Consider the following 23,521-nt stretch of genomic DNA (forward strand, 5'->3'; position numbering starts at 1 on the left):
GCAGGTCTGATTTCTTTAATTCTGTCACCACCCCTCAATGACAACTCGTAAAGTCAACTTCAGTGCTCTCCCATTCAGGGCCCCTTCTTCCCGAGCCTTTAACCCCAAGCCTTCTTTTTCCCTGCAGCTTTACTGAGATATAGTTGACATATAATATCATTTTAATTTAAGGTGCACTATGTGATGAGTTGCTACACCTACAAGATGTGGAATATTTACCACAGAAAGGTCACAGAATTATCATTGTTTTGGTTGTCATTAGGGTGAGAATGTTAAAGCCTTACATTCAGAACAATTTTCAAGATTACAGTACAGTATTATTAACTATAATCACCATGCTGTACATTAGAGACCTGAAATTTATTCATCTTGTAACTAAAAGTTTGTACCCTTTGACTAACTTCTCCCCATCTCCCCTGCCCCTCAGCCCATTGAGTATTTCTGGCTTCCTGTCAAATATTGGTTGACTGTATATGTGTGGTTTTATTTGTGGCTCCCAATTCTATTCCGTTGGTATAGGCATCTGTTATGGGTGTATAGATACTTAGTTTGATTGGATAAATGTATTCCTAAGTATTTTATTATTTTTGACATTATTGTAAAGGGGATTTTTAAGAATTTTGTTTTCAGATATTTCGTTATTTGTTTATAGAAACGCAACAGATTTATGTAGGTTGATTTTTGTGTCCTGAAACTTTACTGAATTTATTTATTAGGTCCAAGAGTTTTTTGGAGTCTTTGGAATTTGCTCTGTACTACTCCATACAAGATAATGTGATTGCAAATACAGACAGTTTTACTTTTTCCTTTCTGATTCAGATTTTTTTTCTTGTACCTAATTACTCTAAGACTTCCAGTACTATGATGAATAAGAGTGGTGAGAGCAGACACTCTTGTCTAGTTCCTGATCTTAGAGGGGAGTTTTTAGCCCTTCACCATTGAGTATGATGTTTCCTGTGGGCTTGTCATGTACTGCCTTTATTATGTTGAGGTATGTTCCTTCTATACCCAATTTTTTGACAGTTTTTATCATGAAAGGATGTTGAATTTTGTTAAGTGCTTTTTCTGCATCTATTGACATGATCATGTGATTATTATCTTTCTATTAATGTAGTATTTCACATTTATTGATTTGCATATGTTGAACCATCCTTGCTTTCCAAGGATAAATCTCACTTGATCATGATGTATGATCATGTTAATGTGCTCTTGAACTTGTTTTACAAGTATTTTAAGTTTACAAGGGTAAACTTGTAAAATGAGTTTAGAAGTGTTCCCTCCTCTTCAATTTTTTTTTGAAGAGTTTGAGAAGAATTGGCATTAATTCTTTACATGTTTGGCAGAATTCACCTGTGAAGCCATCTGGTCCTAGGGTTTTCATTGTTGGGAGGGTTTTGATTACTGATTCAACCTCCTTAGTTGTTATTGGTCTGTTCAGATTTTCTTTTTCTTCATGATTCAAACTTGGTAGATTGTATGTTTCTGGGACTTTATCCATCTCTTCTAGGGTGTCCAGTTCAGATTTTTTTTTTCTTGTACCTAATTACTCTAAGACTTCCAGTACTTATAACTGGCATATAACTGTTCATAGTACTCTTATGATCCATGTATTTCTGTAGTATCAGTTGTAATGTCTCCTTTTTCACTTCTGATTTTATTTATTTGAGTCTTCTCTCTTTTTTTCTTGATAAGTCTAGGTCAAGGCTTATCAGTTTTGTTTATCTTTCCAAAAAAATCCTAATTTCTTTAAAATTTTCTTTTTTTTTCTATACTCTATTTCACTTACTTCCACTCTGACCTTTGTTATTTCCCTCCTTCTCCTATCGTTGGGCTTAGTTCTTGTTTCTATAGCTCCTTGAGATATAAAGTTAAGTTTGTTTGAGATCTTTCTTTTTTCTTAACGTAGGCATGCATTGCTATAAACTTCCCTCTTACCAGTGCTTTTGCTGCATCCCGTAGGTTTTGGTGTGTTGTATCCCCATTTTCATTCTGTTTCACTATGTTTTTTATTTCTCTTTTAATTTCATCTTTAGCTACTTGTTCAGAAGTGTATTAATATCCACATATTTGTAAATGTTTCAGTTTTCCTGCTGTTATTGATTTCTAGTTAAACCATTGTGATTAGAACAGATACTTGGTATGATTTCAGTCTTATTAACTTTGCTAAGACTTATTTTGTAACCTAACATGATCTATCCTGGAGAATGTTCCATGTGTACTTCAGAAGCATATGTATTTTGCTTCTTTTAGATGGATTGTTCAATATATGTCTGTTAGGTACATTGATCTAAAGTAGAGTTCAAGTCCATTGTTTCCTTATTGATTTTATATCTGGATAATCTGTCAATTGTTGAAAGTGGGGTATTAAAGCCCTACTATTATTGTACTGTTTTCTATAACTCCCTTCAAATCTGTTAATATTTGCTTAATCTTTGATGTTGGGTGTATGTATTTACAATTGTTAGATCCTCTTAATGAATTGACCTTTATATCATTATATAATGACGTTCTTTGTTTCTTGTTATGGTTTGAAGTCTATTTTGCCTGATATAAGAGTAGTTACCCCTGTTTTCTGTTGGTTTTTATCTGCATAGAATGCCTTTTTCCATCCCTTTACTTTGTACCTTTGTGTGTCCTAGAAGCTGAAGTGAGTCTCCTATATAAGCAGCATATAGTTGGGTCTTGTTTTTTGATGCATTTAGCTACTCTCTGTCTTTTGGCTGGAGCATTTAATCCATTTATATTTTTTAACTTTTTTATTGAATTATAGTCATTTTACAATGTTGTGTCGAATTCCAGGGTAGAGCACAATTTTTCAGTTATACATGAACGTGCATATATTCATTGTCACACATTAATCCATTTACATTTAAAGTAATTATAGCTAGGTGAGGACCCACCATTGCCAACTAGTTAATTGTTTTCTGGCTGTTTTCTTTTATTCCTCTCTCCTATCTTTGTGAACTAATGATTTTTCATAGTGGTATACTTTGATTCCCTTCTCTTTACCTAGTGTGTATCTACCATAGATTTTTGTTTTGTGATTACCTTGAGGCTTACTTGAAACATCCTATAGATATAATAGTCTATTTTAAGCTGGTAACAACTAAACTTTGATCATATACAAAAACCCTGCCCTTTTATCCCCCTCCCACCACATTTTATGTTTTTGATGTCACAATATATGTTTTTTATATTTGGTATCCACTTATAAAATTACAGTAGCTATAAGCTATTTTTAGTACTTTTATCCTTCACCCTTTATACTAGAGTTAAGTGGTTAACACATCACCGTATTACAGTATTAGAGTATTCTGAATCTGACTTATATACTTGCCTTTATTATGTTGTTTATTTTCATTTGTTGTCATGTTTCTAGTTAGCATCTTTTCATTTAAGCATTTTTTGTAGGGCAGGACTAGTGTTAATGGACTCCTTCAGCTTTTGTTTGTTTGGAAAAGTCTTTATCTAGCTTCCACTTCTAAAGGAAAAATTTGCTGAGTAGAGTATTCTTGATTGGCAGTTTCTTTCTTTTAGCACGTGGAATATCATCCCATTCTCTCCTTCTCTGCAAGGTCTCTGCTAAGAAGTCTGCTGAGAGCCAAGTGCATAGGTGCGTGGTGGTACCAAGTCCTGGGGGGCACAGTAGCTCATCAGTACAGGCCATTGGGGCCATGGCACTGACAACTGCATGTCTTTGGTGAGCTCTGCAGAAGGTCTTCAGGGGCTGTAAGGGCTGTGTGGGTCCCCAGCAGCACCTCCGGGTCCAGCAGCTGCCAGTAGTGACCAGGACCAGTGGTACCCGCACACTTGGCTGTGGGGTCAGCTGTGGGCCCCTGTGTAGGGCAGGGGCTAGTTGCAAACACACGCAGAGTGGTAGGGGCCAGGGCAGGCAGCAACAGCTGGGGCCAACTCCTGGTATACTGGCAGCTGTGGAGGCCCTGGCTATTGGTATGCACCACTGTGGCTGTCAGGTCTTGCCATGGGCACATAGCAGTGGAGGCTGATGATGGAGGATGGACCGGGGGCACGCAGGTACACAGCTGCAGGTGAGCACAGTACAAGCATGTGACAGGAAGACAGGGCCAGACCTGGGCCCACAGCAGCTGGGGCAGAGGGGGTGAGGTGGGTGAGGTGGGGGTGGGGTGGTGCTCTGACTGTTGGCATGCTTTCTCCTGGCCCTCAGCCTTCTCCTGCAGGCATGTGCATGGCAGTGAAGGCCGGTGATGGGCATCAGCTGGCTGTGTGCATTTGCACAGCTGGAGGGGCTAGCCCTGAGCACATACACAGTGATAACAGTCAGCCACTGGGATCTAGGCTGGTGTCTTACACTCACACAGCCTGAGAGGCCTGTACTAGCTGTCTGTGTGGTTCCTGGACTCTGACAGGGTTTAGGGGAGGGAGTGAGGAGCAAGGAGAGACACAAGTAGCTGGTATCAGCAAAGATGAATACCTGGGAGATGAAAGCTAGTGGAATCTGCTGGAGGTCCGTGCTGGGTGTGCTGGCCCTTGGCTTCTTTCATAGTTGTTGAGTTATCTGCAGAGCAGGTCACTGAGAACCAAGATCACTCCCACTGGCTGCCTACTACTGGGAGCCCCTGCTTTTCTTCCTTATTCCTGGCCATCTCTATTTGTCTAAGCTCTGTGGTCCCTGGTCAGGGTGAAACCGAAGCAGGACCTCCATGTGGTACCCTGAAAGGCTGGGGAAGATGGTAGCTCACCTCACTCATCCTTTCTCTACGAGGGCAACTCTTTCTTGCTGGGGTCTTCCCCCTTCACACTGAGCAGTGCCAGCTTGGGAGGGGGAGATGAGAAGGTGTGGTGCAACGATGCAGGCAAAATGAAACTGTCTTCCTTCCCTTGTTGTGTGGCTCCACCATCTTGCTGAAATCTCTTAAGTGGACTCCAGAACTCTTCCTGATCTGTTTTTGTTCATGGGTGTCTGTCTAATTTCTGATCTTTGTGTGGATCCAGGGGCTGGAGCCCACCATCTTGGTGACATCACTCCCTGGTCTATCTCAAGCCCCTCTCCTTCTCTATTTCTGCTTCTGTTCAAGGTTGTCTTAGCATTAAATTGACTTTTTAAAAGTTAATTAACCAATTCATTAATGAATTCCTGGCTTTACCTCATCTGGCCCTGGTGGTGATAAATACTGCTTTTCTGGTTCTAAGGTTCTGGCTTCTCGTTACCAGCATTTCTTCACCTGGCCTAGTCCAGTCCCTCAGGTTTTCTGTGGCCTTATGTGAGCAATTCAGACACCCATACCCAACTGTATCACAAAAGAGCCCTTTGCCAACCCCTCAAGGTCCCCATTCTGGTCATGTTACAATGATCTACAATTTTCCAGTGCTCCTCAACCAGTTTTCTACGTGAGAAAGAACACTTCATACAATATGGCTGACTCCTACCATTTTAAGAAATAATGCATTGTAGGCAATGTCATTGTCAGTTTAAAATAAAACATGAATAGTGAAGTTTCTAGGCATCTTTTCCCAATACTCATAGGCTTAGTCTCCCAGTACTGTGGCTGTCGTGACCAAAGATTTTATCTAATTGTCTTCAGTACAACCCAAGCCCTCCATTAATGCACCAGTAGACTTCATAACTGCCCACCCTGTGTGGGGCCCCTAGGTTAATGGGGTCATTTGTATACCCCTCCAGAAATGGACCCCTCCAGAAATGGACCAAGAAATGTGACATCTCTTGTCACATTTTAGGTCATTAGGGATATTGTAACCTTGGGAGAAGCAGTGGCCCCTGCCAGGCCTGGCCATGACTAAGGCTGTATCACTTAGCTTTCTTTCCTAAACTTGATTTCCCAAGAGACTCAGGCCAAAATAGAACAGCTCCCTTTCTAAGGCTGAATCTTGTTTGTCATGGAAATGTACTTGGAAAGTTTTAGCAATGGAAAGACAGGAAGAGGAGCTGCTTCATGGTCTCTGGTCAGATCTAAGCGATGACTCAACCTTGTAGAAGGGACATGACTTGCTGTGGCTGGAATCTTCTTTGTTAACTTTTAATCCCAAGGTTTGATCAAAACCTTTTTCTCATTAGGTAGTGTAGATATGGCTCTGCATGTTTAAAAACCCAGGGCTTCTGGAATAACACAGATTGAGAAAATAAGCAAATATGATGATAAGAAAAATTAAAAGGTAAGGTGACATTTACCCTCAGTTTACATTTACTCTGATGGGAGCCACCATGATCAGGTAATTTGAGGAACAACTGCTGGCTCTCCACAAACCTGCAGAACCATTGACTTTCTCCATCTTTCACTGTGGCCCAAGGAGAAGCAATGATGTGTTCCCCAAAGAAACCTGGCAGTCGGGTCCCTCGGTGCTGCCCTTCTCTGTTTTGGACCTGCTCTCTGATAAGCGGTTTTGATCTCGCCCTCCTGTGTGTCCACCATGGACCTGGGAACCTGTTACCCCTTTACAGAATTATTTGTTTCCATATCCGCTTCCCAGACTGGACTGTGAGAACCTCAAGGGCGTCGAAGCTTTTCTGTCTCCAGCACTAATTGCAGTACCCGTAATTTAGATGTTTCATGTTAACTGAGAAAATGAAAAGGTCTCCAAAAACGGGAGCAGAATTAAGAGATTCTCTACCACTGCCATCTGTGAGTCAGGGAGAGTAGGCAAGATTATCAGAAGAAATCAGATTTCCCACAGAAATTCCTAAGACCCAACTTAGAGCCATCACAAATAAGTATAAATAAAAAACCTGCAGAGGATGTGGACCCCAGGGAAGGCAGCTAGGATGAAAACACTGGACCCCAACCAGAAAGTCTCCCCGAGATGGGATTTCATAGGGCCTTGCTGGGGGAGAGAGACTCTTGTAAAGCTGAGTTTATAGACATGTAAATTGAGGCTGATGGAGCAGAACCATTTATATATCAAGCTTGGAAGCTCATAATACCTTTATGTCTATTATTAGTAACTTTTTTTTTTTGGTTTGGGAAATATAAATAATTACATGACATGAGCAAACCTTCCATAAAGATCTTTAACAAGATCAAGACAATCTCGGGCAAACTATATTTTCCATCATGTATCCAATGAGTAATAATAAAGGCTATTCTCTGAATGTGGCACTGAGTCACTCTCGGGCTTGTAACAACAGTGCCCTCGATGGAAATGTACTTGGGGTTGGGAGACTAAGGTTGGACGCTGAATGCTGCCACTTACTAGTTACATGATTTTGGTCAAGCCAATGAACCTCTCGGTCCCCCTGTTCCCTATGTGAAAATTTGGTGTGACAACACTTGCCTGGGAGAGTGGTGGTGAAGCATCACTGTGAAACTGTATGTGAATGTCCTAAGCTGCGGTCTGGCCCATGATAGGTGATCAAGAAATGGAGCTGGGATTCCGACTGCACAGATCAGAGATGTAGGCCCAGAGTAGAGTGTAGTGGTCACTTATGGCGGAGGGCACTCCCTCACTCCCCATGTAACCGGAAGCTGATTTCTGTGCCTCCACGTGACTCCCAGGTGAGGCAAGGGACCCCAGGATCTCTAATGTCAGCTTCCTCGTTCTGCTATGCTTTCCCTTCTGTTTCCGTTGTACCCCGACTCTGACCAGATCCAGAGATGAAGCACCAATTAAATCAAACATCCTTCATAACGTTTAAGTAGCCTGGTAGAGGGTGAATGAACAGGGAGTGATCACCAACGTTTAGAGTGAAGGGTAACAAACAAGGTCCCACTGTCTCGCTCAGGGAACTATATTCAGTTCCTTGTAATAGCCGCTAATGAAAAGGAACATATATGTGGACAACTGACTCACCGTGCTGTATACCAGAAATTAACACAATATTGTAAATCGACTATACTTCAATTAAAACAATAGATTGTAGAGTGGAGGGTAGGAAGGGAGGGGCAGTGAGAGATGGGGATAACACACAGATCTTAACAATCAACATTTGATCTTAGGACCAATGCTTCAGATTACAGAGGATTTGGTGTAGCTAGTAAATCAGGAGGTTACCATGAAAATCCTAATTTCTAGGGTTTTTCTGCAAAAAATGAAAGTACACAAGTCTAGTTCACATTCCCTTGTGGCAGTAGTCAGTGGAAGCTAAGTTGGAGCTGACAAATGAGGTGGCACAGGCAGCCGGTCTTGAGTGTGACCATGGTCCCCACTCCTTCTCACCGGCCCTGTATCCAGTCTGAGTGCTGGTTTCCATGTGTTGCCTCAATGCGTTACTGTTTCTCTCAGCCAGCTGTACTGTGTACACATAGGGAGCTACCAGGAAAGATAAGGTCAGTTTGTGCTTTGGAAAGATAATCTTGGAAGCTGAAGGATTTGTTCTTGTGAGAGGGAGATAAAGTGAAAGAGAAGGATTAAATATCAAACGTAGAAAGATCAGTTAAATGCCAACTACAATAGTTTAAACTAAATGTCATGTGCGTTCCAGCCCGGCAGTAGTCCTGGAGGCGGGGAGAGAGCAGATTCCAGATGGGGTTGGAGATGAAATTGAGGGAGCTGGTGACTGAAGGAAAGGGAGAATTTCAAGGCTCAAAATAAAGCAAGGCTACCTCGACGGATGTTTATGACGACAGTTTTGATTTCATGGCAGAAAAATAGAAACAAAGTGAGCGCCCGTTAAAGGAAGTCGGTTGAATATACCGTGGCTTGTCTAGACTCTGGGACATCAAGCTGCCATTGCCAGGAATAAGCCTGGTCCAAACCAGCTGCTGTGGAGGGATTTCCTCTGAGTGTAATTAGGTGGAATGCACTGAGATGATTCTGTCAATTAAAAAGCAACTACCCCCAAACCTGCATGTGTACGTATATGCAGACATGATTGTATTCTCTTACATGAACCTGTATGTTTGGTTATAATTACATGAACGAAGAAAGAAGTATGGGTAACATGTTATTGATAGAATGTGGGAGTAAGTGGAGGATGAAGAAAGTAGGAGGAAAGTAAAATAAAACCTATATTATTAAGACACGGTCTTTGAGTTTTTAAAGAGCGTGGCTTTTATTTCTGCCAAATTGGGTATGTGTGTGTAACCATAGAAAAGGTGCAGGGAATGGTTATATGGAGTTTGAGAGATTCCAACTGATGGTCATTTTCTTGTGTGATTATAGATAATTTATAAATATATGTACCTGAAACTGTTTAAAAAATGAAGTTCATTCATTGTGTAAAACCTACAATAGCTCTATTTTCATTGTGGACAAGCATGTATCAAGTTTTAGTTTTCCGTCATCCCAACATTTCTCTCATTTTAGGTTTAAGTCCCACCATGGCTACTTATCAGCTGGGTGAACTCAAGACAATTTACTTAATCTCTCTTTCTGATTTTTCTTATTTGGAAAATGGGAAAGATAATCTTAACCCTGAAAGGTTGTTGTTAGGATCAAATAAAAGAATATTTATAAAAAGCTGGGCCCCTGGTAGGCTGGCCTCAGGAGGCAGCTACTATTTTTAGTATTTTTAGAAAACGCTTTACCCTGGCTCACAAGAGTGACATAATTGATGGTTTCAGCCACGGCCTTCAGCTCCTCCCTAACCCCCAGTGACATTTTTCTGTCCAGTTCCAGTGATAACACTCCCTCTCATTTTCTCTAGACTTTAATCAGTTTCTTGAGGCCAAGGAACAAATTCCAGGCCACTGGCCAGTGAGCAGGCACACGGGCTCAGTTTCTTCCTCTACTTATTTTAAGCTGATCTGACTCCTTAGTTCAAACCTTATCATCAAATTCGAAGTAATTTTCAAGGCTCCTGACCACATTTAACAAGCAAAAGCCTTTGAGAGGGCAAATTTTTGCAAGGTTGGCATGTTTTATTTCTGCAAGTTTTGTTCACAATGTAAGGAAAAAGATGAAACAAATGTGGGATCTAAGGTGTGGTAACATTACTAAATGCTAGGTAATGTATTTATAGAGCCTTCCTCCCACTGAGCTCCATAAAATAGAATAGAAATTCTTTGAATTTTTGACAGAAATAGGTCAAATTGATTTAGAAAAACTACAGTCACCTTATCTTTGCATCTTTGTTTGGTGTCTGTGCTCCTAGAGAAACCAGAGATACTGAGATATTTCAGATACAGCTGTACTATGTACGAAGTTGCTGAAGGTTTTTCAGTTTTATTTTTAGCTAAGAAATTCCATGTAAGTCTGGATCAAACCTAACCATTCAATGGGCCATGTTGTCTGTTTTATTTCCAAAATATGTCATCAATAGAGGGGAAGTGTTTGAAAAAGATTATAAATGTAAATCCCAATCAGTTCAAAGTTTCCCTCAAAGGTTGGTTGATCGCATATAACACCTTAGAACTAGTCTGTCATGGCCCAGAGCTTCTTTTTTCTAATTATTATTGATTTGATTTGATTTTTTAATGGAGGTACTGGGGATTGAACTCAGGACCTCCTAGACCTCATGCATGCTAAGCATGCGCTCTACCACTGAGCTATACCCACTCCCCACCCAGAGCTTTTTAAAATGAACTACGGAGGCCTTTATATAAGGAGGTGTTAGACTTTGGGTATTTCTTGAATTTGTTGATCTTTTTCCTATTTTATTTGTGTAAGAATTTTATTTCTGGATAGAGTCCCTTCTCTCTTTTTTTTTTTTTTTTGTCTCTAAATTACACTTTAATCTTCTTCAAACAACAGAGTACTTGAAATATTTTAGAAAATAAACCATCAGATGTAGCCACTTATGGGTAAAAATTCTACTCCATTTGGTTTGCCGTGATTAATAGAGCAGCAGAAACCAACATGTAGTGTTTATGATGCCTCAGGCATTGTTCTAAGCAGGGTGTCTCAACCCTGGCACCACTGAAGTTTTGAACTGGGTCATTCTTTGTTGGGGTAGGGGACGCTGCCTGTATGTTGAATAATGTGTAGCAGCCTCCCTGGCCTCTACCCCAAAGATACCAAGAGCACTCCTCCACCCTCCCTCCACCAGTTGTGATAACCAAAAATGTCTCTAGACATTGCCAAATGTTTTTTAAGGGGCAAAATCACCCCAGTCAAGCACCCCTTACTGTTCTCAACACTTTTACACAGGTCATTTTATTTACTCTTTACAACAGAGACTATGAGAGTTTATATAGTTTTCCCAAGATCACATAGTGGGTTGGTGAGTGGGTTCCTGGGATTCAAACTCCAGTTGGTATAATTCCACAGTTCCTCCTTTTTTAGAAATCATGCTTTGGAGGGAGTGAGAGGGGAGGGGAGGAGAAACCCAACTTAGGTTCAACATTTCTTAAAAAATAAAAAAATCATTCTGAGTTCTAATACTTTCTGCATTCTCAAACCCCATCCTGGTCCCCAAAATGTGCCTTTAGCTGCCACCAACCCCCAGCCCTCCGTTCCAGCAAATATCTTATTCTCCCCTGAGAGACAGAAGTTGTCTGACATGAGTCTCTTTCAGCTTTTTCCTCTTCATCTCAAAAGCCTTAACCTATGACCTAACCCATCCTTTAGCATCCTTCTTTCTAAGGACAACCCCTCTTGATCATAGCCCACTCCCTTCTCTCTAACTTTGCTTTGTGAATAATCCCTACTACAGATGATCCCTCTTACAGGTCTTCTGTTCTTCCCCAGGCCTGACAATGTGCTTCTCCCTTTGTGATGGGCCATGCATGGTACCCAGTTATTTGGTCAAATACTATTCTAGATATTTCTGTGAAGGTATTTTTTTAGATGAGATAAAATTTAAATCAGTAGACTTTGAGTAACACAGATTACTCTTCATAATGTGGGTGGGCCTCATCCAATCAGTCAAAGGTTGACCTCTCTAGAAAAAGAGGAAATTCCTCCACCAGACCACTTTAGGACTCAAACTGGAACTCTTGTCTGCATCATCAGCCTGCCAGCCCACCCTGAAGATTTTGGAGATAAGCCAATTCCTTAAAGAAGTCTTTCTCCCTCTGTATACACCTTTTTTTTCTATTTCTCTGGAAAACCTTAATACACCCCCTTTCCTAAAACACTTTTTCCTTGAAGCTGCCTTGCCTCTAAGCTCACATGCCCTCTTCTCTACAGTCAGCTCTACTCTCCCCTCTCCTTCTGCTGGTTGCCCTTACAGTCTGCATTGGGGGATGTTTGAAATGTTGAGATTTCTGCACTACAAAATAAGGACTTCATCTATTTCATTGTTACATTTCCAAAATATGCCTAGCACAGTAACTTGAATATTATGGATACTTAAGCTTATTCATCTGAAATGTCAAATCTTTTCTCTAAATAAGGCTGAAAAACAACTGAGAAAAAAATGCAACAGTAAACATTTCCTTTTGATATTTCTGGACTTAAGATGTTTGAATTTAAACTCTGTTTATTAAAAACATTCTTGTTGGGTAATTTAGTCCTCTTTTCTCTTAAAAAATGTTTTTCAGAGTTACAATAAAAGAGCAACCCAAATGTAGAACAAGAGCAGAGAAATCATAACCCAAATCCAACTGGTGATGAATAGACATTTGGTAAGTTGCTGGTGGACACTTTTTTACTTTACTACAAGTTTAATTCCTTCATTCCTGTCTGTATTGCCTGCCCTTATGAAATTAAAACATTAAGAAAATATTTAATTAATCGTGTGTTTAACTAGAATTTAAGTCATAAGGAAAAAAAAAGCAGAGCTCAGAGGAGTATTTCTGCTGCTAGTGAAAAACAGTTATATTGGTTGGAATTTTGACCTTTAGGCCGAGTTTTAAAACAAGAACATATTTTTAGGGAATTAAGGAGCTTTTAAAAACCCAGTGGGGATTTACCACTGATTTCTTTTTTTTTTTTTTTTTTAATTTTTAGCAACATTCAGAGTACTTCAAATTGAAGAGAGAAAAAAATTAGCCACAGTAACAAAAACACCATAAATCTAATCACTTCTGCTTTTATATTTGTATTTGTTACTACAGTCCTTGCCCATATAGATTTATAATGTTTTCCAACATTTTATTATAAAATCTTTCAAACACATCACTCTATCCATCTAATTTTTTTTAACACATTTCAGTTAGTTGCAGACATCAGTATACTTCACTACAACCAAATGAAATTTGTTCCAGGTATGCAAGGCTGGTTCAACATTCAAAAATCAACTATTTTGATTCATCACATCAACAGATTAAAGTAGAAAAATCATATAATCATATTAACAGATGCTGAAAAAACATTTGACAAATGCAACATCCATTTATGAGCAAAACTCTCAGCGAGCTAAGAATGCAGAGGAACTTCCTTAACTTGATAAAGAACATCTGTATGGCTAGGGTTATACTTAATAATGAGAAACTAAATGCATTCCCCCTAAAATTGGGAATAAGGATGTCTCTTCTCCTATTCAACATCAGATTGGAGATCTTAGCTTATGCAATAAGACAGGAAAATAAAAACAAACAAATATACAGATTGGAAAGAAAGAAATGAAAGAATTTGTTCCCAGATGGCATGAATATCTATGTAGAAAATACCAAAGAACCAATCAAGAAACTGCTGGAATTGATAAGCAGTAACATCAAAATTGCAGGATACAAGGTCAATATTTAAAAATCAATTATTTTCCTATATGGCATCAAAAAACAATTGGAATTTGAAGTTAAAAAGACACTGTTTACATTAGCACTAAAATTTTTTAAAGAAATACTTAGGTATAAATATAAAAAGTACAAGATCTATATTTTTAAAAACTATAAAATGCTGCTGAAATAAATAAAAGAATAAAATTTAAAAATACCTAAATAAATGGAGAGATATTCCATGTTCATGGATAAGAAAGCTCAAATTCACCAAGATGTTAGTTCTTCTCAACTTAATTTATTGATTCCACACATTCTCAGTCAAACTCCCGGAAAATTACTTTGTAGATATCAACAAACTGATTCAAAAGTTTATATGGAAAGGCAAAAGACTCATATAGAGCCAATACAACACTGAAAAGGAGCAAAGTCAGAGGACTGACTCTACCTGACTTCAAGACTTACTATAAAGTTACTGTGGTGAAGACAGTGCAGTATTGGTGAAGTAATAGACAAATAGATAAATAGAACAGAATAGATAGTCTGGAAATAGACCCACACAAATATAGTCAACTGTTCTTTGACAAAGGAACAAAGGAAATTCAGTGGAGAACGGAAAGTCTTTTCAACAAGGGATGCTGGAACTACTGGATGCCCACATACAAATCCTCCTCCTCCTCCTCCTCATTATCACCATCTAGCCACAAACTTCACACTTTTTAAAAAAATTAATTCAAATGGATTATAGACCTATGAATGCAAAACTATAAGATTTCTAGAAGATAAGAGAAAATCTAGGTGACCCTGGACTTGGTGATGAGTTTTAGATACAACATCAAAAATATGGTCAATGAAAGAAAAAATTGATAAGTTGGATTTCACTAAAATTTAAAACTTCTGTTCTGTGAAGGACACTGTTAAGAGAATGAAAAGATAAGCCACAGACTGGGAGACAATGTTTGCAAAGCACATCCCTGATAAAGGACTGGAATCCAAAATATAGAAAGAACTCTTAAAACCCAGTAATAAGAAAACAACCAATTGAGACATGGGCAAACAATGTGGACAGACGTCTCACCAAAGAATACATACAGATGGCAAATAAGCATATGAGAAGATTGCTCAACGTCATATATGATTAGAAAATCACAAATTAAAAAAACCATTACATACCTCTTTGTATGGCTAAAACCCAAAACACTGACAACACCAAATACTGGTGAGGATGTGAAGGGATAGGAACTCTCAGTCGTTGCTGGTGGGAATGCAAAATGGTGTTGCTACTTTGGAAGACAGTTTGGTAGTTTTTACAAAAATAAACACAGGCTCCATAAAATCCAGTAATTGTGTTCCTTAGTATTTACTTAAATGAGATGGAAACATGCATCTTTGCAAAAATCTACACATGAATGTTTGTAGCAGCTTTATTCATGATTGCCAAAAAGTGGAAGCAACCAAGCAGTCCTTCAGTTGGTGAAAGGATAAACAAACTTATACATCCAAACGTGGGAATATTATTTAACTAAAAAAAGAAATGAACTATTAAACCATGAAAAGACATGGAGAAACCTTAAGTGCATATTGCTTTGTGAAAGAAACCAGTTTGAAAAGGTTACATATGGTATGTAATGGACTGAATTGTATCCTCCCAAAATTCAAATGTTGAAGTTCTAACCCCCGATTTGACTGTATTTAGAGATAGGGCATTTGGGGAGGTAATTAAGGTTAAATGAAGTCATAAGGATGAGGCCCTAATTGGATAGGTCTGATGTCCTTATAAGAGAGGAAAAGACAGCAGCACTCACTCTCTTTCTCTGCACGTGCACAGACAAGAGGCCACGTATGGACACAGAGAGATGGAGACCATCTGCAAGCCAGGAAGAGAGGCCTCACCAAACACCAACCCGATGGCATCTTGATATTGGACTTCTGGCCCCCAGGACTGTGAGAAAAAAAATCCACTGTTTAAGTCACCCAGTTTGGGTTATCTTCTCTGTCAACGTGAGCAGAGAAATACATGACATGACTCCAACCATCTGCCATCTGGAAAAGGCAAGACTATAGAGACAAGAAAAAGGTCAGTGGTTGTCAAGAGGTTCAGGAAAAGGGAGGAAGGTTTGAACGGGTAGAACACAGGGCATTTTAGGGCTGTAAAACTATTCTACGTGATGCTGTAATGGTGGATATATGACCTTATGCATTTGTCAAAACCCATAGACCTGTACAACACAGAGAATGAGCCCCAGTGTAAACTATGGACTTTAGTTAGTAATGATGTGTCAGTATCGGTTCACCAGTTTTAACAAATGCACCACACTAATGCAAGATGTTAGTAATGGGTGAGACTGTGTACAAGAGTACTTTCTCTGTAATCTTTCTATAAACCTAGAATGACTCTAAAAAAGTTTATTAAAAATTTTAAAAATTAAAAATTAATATTCCTAATACAATACTGAAAATTAATACCACAGATAAGTATGAGTTTTTTTCTTGACAATTCTGTGTACTTTAAAATAATACCTATATTATCCAGTTGTCTATCATAGTCTTGAAAATATTCCTCTGGTTTGCTGTTGACATTTTAAAATGAAGGGTTTTTTGTTTGTTTTACAGAAGACTTTCCCCTAATCATCTAAACATGTAGCATATTTGTGACCTAATGATGATGATTGAAAAGGTTGGTCCACTTTTCAAAGAAAAATAACATTCACCTGGAACATCTGAAAACACTACATTTTTAGTGATTTTGACATTTGCTGATAGTCTACCACGTGAAGAGATTGAAGACGAGGAAGGAAGTCAGTGTCCAAATCCCCTTCACAAGTAGCAGCACGTCGCCAAGATGGGGCGAGCCTGCCTGCCAGCTAAGGCCTTGCTTGAAGTGAGGGTGGTTGCCGGGGAACCGTATGTGGCCCAAAGCATATATACCCCTTTCTTCAGAGACATTAAGGAAAGATTCTGAATGTATCCATATGGAGGATCTACAAAGCCAAAAACATCCATTACCCCTTCTAAGTGAATTCTCAGGACTACTCACCTTTCACTGCCACCCTCCTCATTTACTCTTCTTCCTCTATTTTTGTCCCTGGTCCTACCCTCCAGTTTTCAATACCTGCTCCGGTCTCTCAACTTCCTTTTTCTTCCCTCTGCTGCATTCTGTATAATTTTCCCCAATATATCTTCCAGTTTATTTTATGTCATTTATTGTTAAAACCATCTATTGGTGTTTTGAATTTTTTAAAAAATCTTTTATTTCAGAGAATTTCACAATTCTCCAAATATATACATATACAGAAATAGACAGAAGAATATAATGGATGCCCATGTCCCCATCACCTGGCTTTAGTAATTGACTTTTTTCATTTATACTCTCATACATTTTCTCCACAACTGAGTGTTATTTGTAGCAAATCTGATGATTTTCTTTCAAAACTGCTTTGAAACATGTGGCTACTTCTCTTTGTTAGTCATCCTCTGGCCCCAGCTTGTTTGTTCCTCCTCTGGGAGATTCTATTGGAGCCTCAGGGTATAATGAGAAAAGACAGGGGACATGTAACATCCCCAGGCAGAGACAGGAAGATGACGCTAGAGGTCTCAGGGGCTGTTGCCTCTCCTGGGAGTCACGTGGCATGGTGATCAGTTTGTAACTAGAGTGTAGTAGTGACCTCTGTCATGTGTCATCTGTCTTATTCTGCTCCTGGGGCCACTCCTCTGGGTCCACTTGGGATTGTGGCTCCAGATGTTGGCGTTCTGAGTCTCTTTATTATATTTGTACTTTCAAGATAGACCTCAAAAAATTCCTTCAGACACATTTCTGAGTATCGTGAGCTCACAAGGAAACAGGACATGTGCACAAGATCCAGGAGGACCAAACCTACAGAGATTGAAGACATTGAAATTAGACACAAAATATTAAATAAGCCTGTTTACCATGATTAAAGAAATAAAAGAGGGCGTTGAAAATATGCATAAGGATCAAGAGATTAGTTTTTAAAAGACCAAGCAGATTTGAAAAAAGAACCGAATATAATTAAATGAAACCATGATAACTAAAATTAAAAACTCAGTGGATATTGACATAAATGAGACAGTCATGCCAAAACCTTTGAACCTGGGTGTGATTAAACCTCTAATTCTATCTAAACCACAGATAAGCAATTGGCAAAATCCAAACTGTAGAAAATTCTGTAGGACAAACAACTCATTAAGAAAATAGATTGCAAGGGAAAAAAGTATAGAGGAGAACCTATTGATTAAATGGCAACTTAGAGGACATATTTATCAATTGCAGTATTCATACTTTGGATTCTGATTCAAACAACTTGTAAAAATATGGTATTTATGATACAATTGGAAATTTTAACAGTTCCTGGATGTTGAGCCTACCCAGGGATATTATCCTGTGGATAATATGGGATTGTTGTTAATTTGGAGTGTAAAAACAAGACTTACTGTCTTTTATAGATACAGACTGAAATACTTACAGGGCTTCTGTTTTACTTGCATTATGGCCAGAGAATTAGTGTCCTTAGTCATCCTGGTTCACCCAAGACACTCCCCATGTTAGCACTTAACCCCTTAGTCCCAAGCAAACCAGGGTGATTAGTCACTCTAGTCTGATGTCAGTCCTTTAAAATTGGTCAAATTATCAAAGTACCATTAGATTATTCCTATTAATTATTTTGTCTCTTTGAATGTTTTTGAAGTGACACTTTTAATATGATTTTTTTCATTTTATCTTTATAAGTCTGTTGGTTTTTGCTATACATAATTTGAGGCTCTGCTGTAGGATACATAGATGTTTATAAATGTTTTTATCTTCTTGAATCCTTTCATTTCCTTATAGTCCTCCTTTTAATCCTAATTAATGCATTTAATTCTAAATTTTATCTTATTATATATCAGCATTGCAACATCAGTTTTCTTTGGTTAGTACTTACTAAGTTTATCTATTTCCATACCTTTATTTTCAACCTTTCTGGATCATTTTCTAGTAGTTTTGTTCCCTGTATATAGCATATATCAAGATTTGTTTTTTAAAATCGATATGATAATATTTTTTAATAGGTGAAGATAGTTCTTTTAAATGTATTAGAATTTTTCTCATTTCTGCTGTCTTAGTTTGGGTTTTCTGTTTCACATCCTCTTTACCCATCTTCTTCCTCGTCCTGTATTTGCATTAAATGAAAGAGTTTTCTATGTACCCTTTCTATCCTCAGAGACTTTGTAAGGTAAGGGTGATCTTTCTCCTATTATTTTTTATTTTCACTTTTTAGTAGTTACTTTGAGCCCCAGCACGCCTATGGTTTCAGCAGGCCTCTCCCTCTTTCATGTCCTGTTCCTTTTCTGGTTCCTGGAAATGTTTATACTCTGTTGAGCCTGATTATGTCTTTGTCAGCCTCCCTTTTTCACATTTTACATAAATTTCTCTGTAGAAATCATCGCTATCCTTTAAAAGTAAATATTGACCTTCAAAGCATTAACTTACTATGAACAACCCTGAGTGGAATTCAGCCATTCGAGCTACTCATTTCTCACACTACAAGCTAAAGATCCTTTATTTTTCTTTCTCCTTTTGTATTTGAGGTAACACATTGTCAAAATTTTACAAATTTACGTAGTTTATAGATTATTTTTTACTATATCACATATTCAGTATGCAAAGTTACTTATTAAGGTATAATTTGTACAGAGTATAGTATACAAATCTTAAAAACACAGCTTGATAAACATTTACATATTTGTGAATCTGTGTAACTACCACCAATCAAGATGCAGAACATGTCCATCTCCCCGAAAAAGTTCCCATAGTATCTTCCTGGGCAAAACCAACCCTGAGATAACCACTGTGCTAACTTCTATCAATCACTGTGGAACAGCTTTGCCTCTCCCGGAACTTCATATAAATGGAATCCTGAACTACATACTCCTTTGTATCTGTCTCCTTTTGCTCTCAACATCTTTTTCAGTTTCATTCTTGTTGTATATATCAGCACATTCTTTTTTATTGATGTGTTCCATTCCATTGCATGAGCAGACCTTGACTTACTCCTTCATTCTTCTTATGATGAATATTTGGGTGGTTCCTAATTTTTGACCATTCTAAATTAATATGCTATGAAAGGGTCTGGCATAAGTCTTCTCATGGACAAAGCTGTGCCATAGAAAAGACACATGTTTAACTTTGAATAAAAACAGCCAAACAGCAATGTATGAGAGTCTCAATTATTCCACATCTTGCTAACACTAGAAGCTGTCAGTCTTTAACTGTAGAACTTTGGTGGGTGTATAGAAATATCTCACTGTATTCTAAATTTGCAGTTCTCTGATAAGTAATGTTGTTGAATGTTTTTCTTATGCTTATTGACAATTTAGATATTTTCTTTTGTAAATTATCTCCTTAAATCTTTTGCCTTTTCAAAAATTAGGTTGTTTGCCCTATTATTATTGAATTGTAAGACTCCTTCATACATTCTGAATACAAGTCCTTTGTTAGATATATGTCCTTCCAGGCTCTGGAGTGCCTTTTCACTTCCTAACAGTATCTTTCATTAAATAGATTTTAAAATATTGATGAAGACCAACTTATCAATTAAAAATTGTTACAGTTAGTGCTGTTTGTTCCCCATTATCTCAAGGTAGTTTTACCTTTCAAATTTACACCTGCTCTACCCAGAATTGATTTTTGTATATAGTAAGAGATAAATGTCAAATTTTATTTCTTTTTCGTATGAATATCCAGTTGCTCTAGCATCACTTATTAATAAGACTGTCATTTTTCTTTGAAATGCCTGAGTGTCAGTGTTGTAAATCAAGTGACCAGATGTACATGGGTTTATTTCTTGACTCTCTCTTCAGTTCTGTTGCTGTGTTTGTCTATCTTTTTGCCAATACCTCTTTATCTTAATTACCAAAGCTTTAGAGTCAGTTAAATATGTGTCAGTATAGGTCTTCCAACCTGGTTCTTTTTTTTTTTTTTTTTTTCTAAGGTTGTTTTCACTAGTCTATGTCCTTTGCTTTTCCCGGTAAACTGTAGATTCAGATAATTCATTTCTATGCACAAAAAATTAAGCCCTCTGGGATTTTGATTGGAATAGTGTTAAATCTATAGATCAATTTAGGAAGAATTGCTGTCTTAATAATATCAAGCCTGTGGTATATTTCTCCATTTATTTAGATCTTCTTTAATTTTTCTGAGCGATGTTTGATAGTTTTTAGCATATAGATCTTGCACACTTTTTGTTGATTTGCTTTTCTTTTCCAGGTTCTTGAAGTAGAAGCTTATCTCATTGATTTTAAAACTTTCCTCTTTTTCAGCATACGCTTTTAGAACATGTAAATTTCCTACTAAGCATTGTTTTATTTGTATCTCACGATTTTTGCTAATTTGTGTTATTATTATTCATTCAAAATAGTTTGTGAATGAAATAATGCCATTTGCAGCAGCATGAATGGAACTGAAGATCATCATTCTAAGTGAAATAAACCAGAAACTGAAAGAAAAATACCATATGATATCACTTCTATGTGGAATTTTTTTAAAAAGACACAAATGAACTTATTTACAAAGTGGAAACAGACTCGCAGACATAGAAAACAAACTTATGTTACTGGGCAGGGGAAAGGGGTTGGGGAGGAGTAAACTGGGAGTTCAGGATTTGCAGATACTAACTACTATATATAAAACAGATAAACAACAAGGTCCTGCTGTATAGCACAGGGAAGTATATTCAATACCTTGTAACAGCCTACAATGAAAAGGAATATGAAAAAGTATATATATAATTGAATCACTATATTGTACACCAGAAACTAATACAACATTGTTAGATGACTATACTTAAATTTAAAAAAAAATTTCTAATTTACCTTCTGATTTCTTTTTTAACCAATAGATAATGTAAAAGTATGTTGCTTGATTTCCAAATATTTGAATGATTCCTATTTTTTGTTACTGATTTCTAACTTGATTCCATTGTCACAAAACATATGTCATATGACTTTGGTCCTTTGAAATGTATCGAGACTTGCTATATAGCCCAGTATATGGTCTATTTTTGCGAATGATCTTAAACGGCATATGTTCTTTTTTCTTTTTCATGGTTGTTGGCTATAATATTCTGTAAATGCTTTGTAAATGTCTGCTTAGGTCAGATTATTCATTTTATTTATTGAGACTAATTTTTGTCTGCCTGTTCTATGAATAACAGAAAGATATGTTTTTAAATCTCCAATTCTAATTACGGATTTATCTATCCATCCTTTTATTTCTGTCAATTTTTACTTCACATTTTGAATGCATGCTATCAGGCATGCATTCAGGCACATACACATATTAAGAATTATTATATTTTCCTATTGGATTGACCCTTTTATCAATATTAAAAGCCCCCGGGAATATCTGGGAATACTTTTCACCTTAAAACTTAGTAACTTTAATTTTCAAGCTTTTTGTGGTTAGTGTTTACATGGTACATGATATGTATGTTTCTATCCTTTTACTTTCAACTGTTCTGTGTTCTGTAATATTCAAAGTTTGTCTTATAAAGAATATTGTCAGGTCTATTTTTAGTCAATCTAATAATATCTGCCTTTTAGTTGTGATGTTCAGTCCTTTCATATTTAATGTAATTACTGACATAGTTTTAAGTCTGTCATCTCAGTGTTTGTTTTCAATTTGTCCTATATGACTTTGCTCTTCCTTTACTGGATTTGTTTTTTGGGGTTAATCAAAATTTTCCTTCCTATTTTATCTAACCTTTTATATTAACTTGAGGTGTTTTGATGATGTGGGGAATAAATTACTAACTCAAAAACCAAAATTCACACAGTCACAGTTCTTACCCTTGGACTTTTGCATTGTGGTTATTATTTTTTCCTACGTGAAGTAATTTGGTCTCCTATTACAAGGTATATGTGGGTGGTGCATATGTGTAGGGGTGTGTGTGTGTTTGGGGGGGTGTTGTGCATATGTGCGTGTATCACACATGCGCATGTGTGTGCATGCATGTGTGAAAGCATGTATGCTTGCACATGTGAGGGTTGCCTTTAGTTCCCAAATAACTCAGTGATGAATTTTAAGAGCACAGTTCATAATTTAAGGATATCACTTCATTAAGTTCTAAATACAAAGAAGTAATCGGTTAAATGATAACCTACTAGTCTATCAGAATAAATAGTTCTGTGAAACAATTTTAACTTGTAGGCCAGAATTGAACTCAAGTATTTGAAGGAAAAAGTTGTACATTCATACAATCTCTTAAGAGACAGATGAATGATGTCCTAATTTAATTAAGTATTTATTTCCATAAAATCGTACAACAAAATTCATGAAAACCATAGTATGAGATCATGTCAGCCACTTCTAGCATAGGAGAAACATACGCTGTTTTGGTTTCATGTCAACTTTTTTTTTTAACTGATTTCTTAAGGAAATACCTTCCTCTCGCTCTGGTAATGTGCTTGAGCTTTGTTTGGAAAGTTTCAGGGAAAGGGAGGTTTTAAGAGAGATTTGGAGCAAACTCCCTAGAGAACTTCCTTCCCTTGGTGATTGATATTATCCAGGCTTACAGCAGGAAGGTATGATGCAAGTCTCTGCATGTGTGGAGATTATGCTTGACCAAAGATTTTTCTTGGTGAAGTGTTGAAACTGAACTCTGGGCAATTTTCAGAAATAATTCTGCAACATATGATTGTAACTAAGGTCTCTTTGATGTGGCTAAAATCTTCTCTATTAGCAATAATTATCTTAATTTCTTTCACCTTGATTTTTGCACTGTGTTAAAGACAAAAAGACATAGTCATTACAAAACGTTGTTGAAATGAACTAAAAAAAACTCAATAAATGGAAAAACATCATATAGTCATGGGTTGGAAGACTCCATTAACATTACTAAGATGGCAAAACTTTCCAAACTGATCTACAGAATCAACACAATGCCTAACAAAATCCCAGCTGATTTCTTTGTACAATTTGACAAGCTGATTCAAAAGTTCATATGGAATTTCAAGGGATCCAGAATAGCCAAAACACCCTCCAGAAGAGGACT

The 23,521-nt window shown here is 37.5% G+C and overlaps 1 long non-coding RNA gene across 1 annotated transcript in view; it reads left to right on the forward strand.

Annotated features, from left to right (window-relative positions):
* Positions 1–16,515, forward strand: part of LOC135321502 (uncharacterized) — a 32,339-nt gene extending 15,824 nt beyond the window's left edge. The window contains exons 2-4 of the long non-coding RNA XR_010381317.1: positions 12,357–12,440; positions 15,301–15,549; positions 16,086–16,515. This is a non-coding gene — a long non-coding RNA (uncharacterized LOC135321502). The remainder of the gene's footprint in view (positions 1–12,356; positions 12,441–15,300; positions 15,550–16,085) is intronic.
* Positions 16,516–23,521: the final 7,006 nt, after the last annotated feature.

Source organism: Camelus dromedarius, chromosome 6, assembly GCF_036321535.1.
Source record: "Camelus dromedarius isolate mCamDro1 chromosome 6, mCamDro1.pat, whole genome shotgun sequence".
Classification (NCBI taxonomy): domain Eukaryota; kingdom Metazoa; phylum Chordata; class Mammalia; order Artiodactyla; family Camelidae; genus Camelus; species Camelus dromedarius.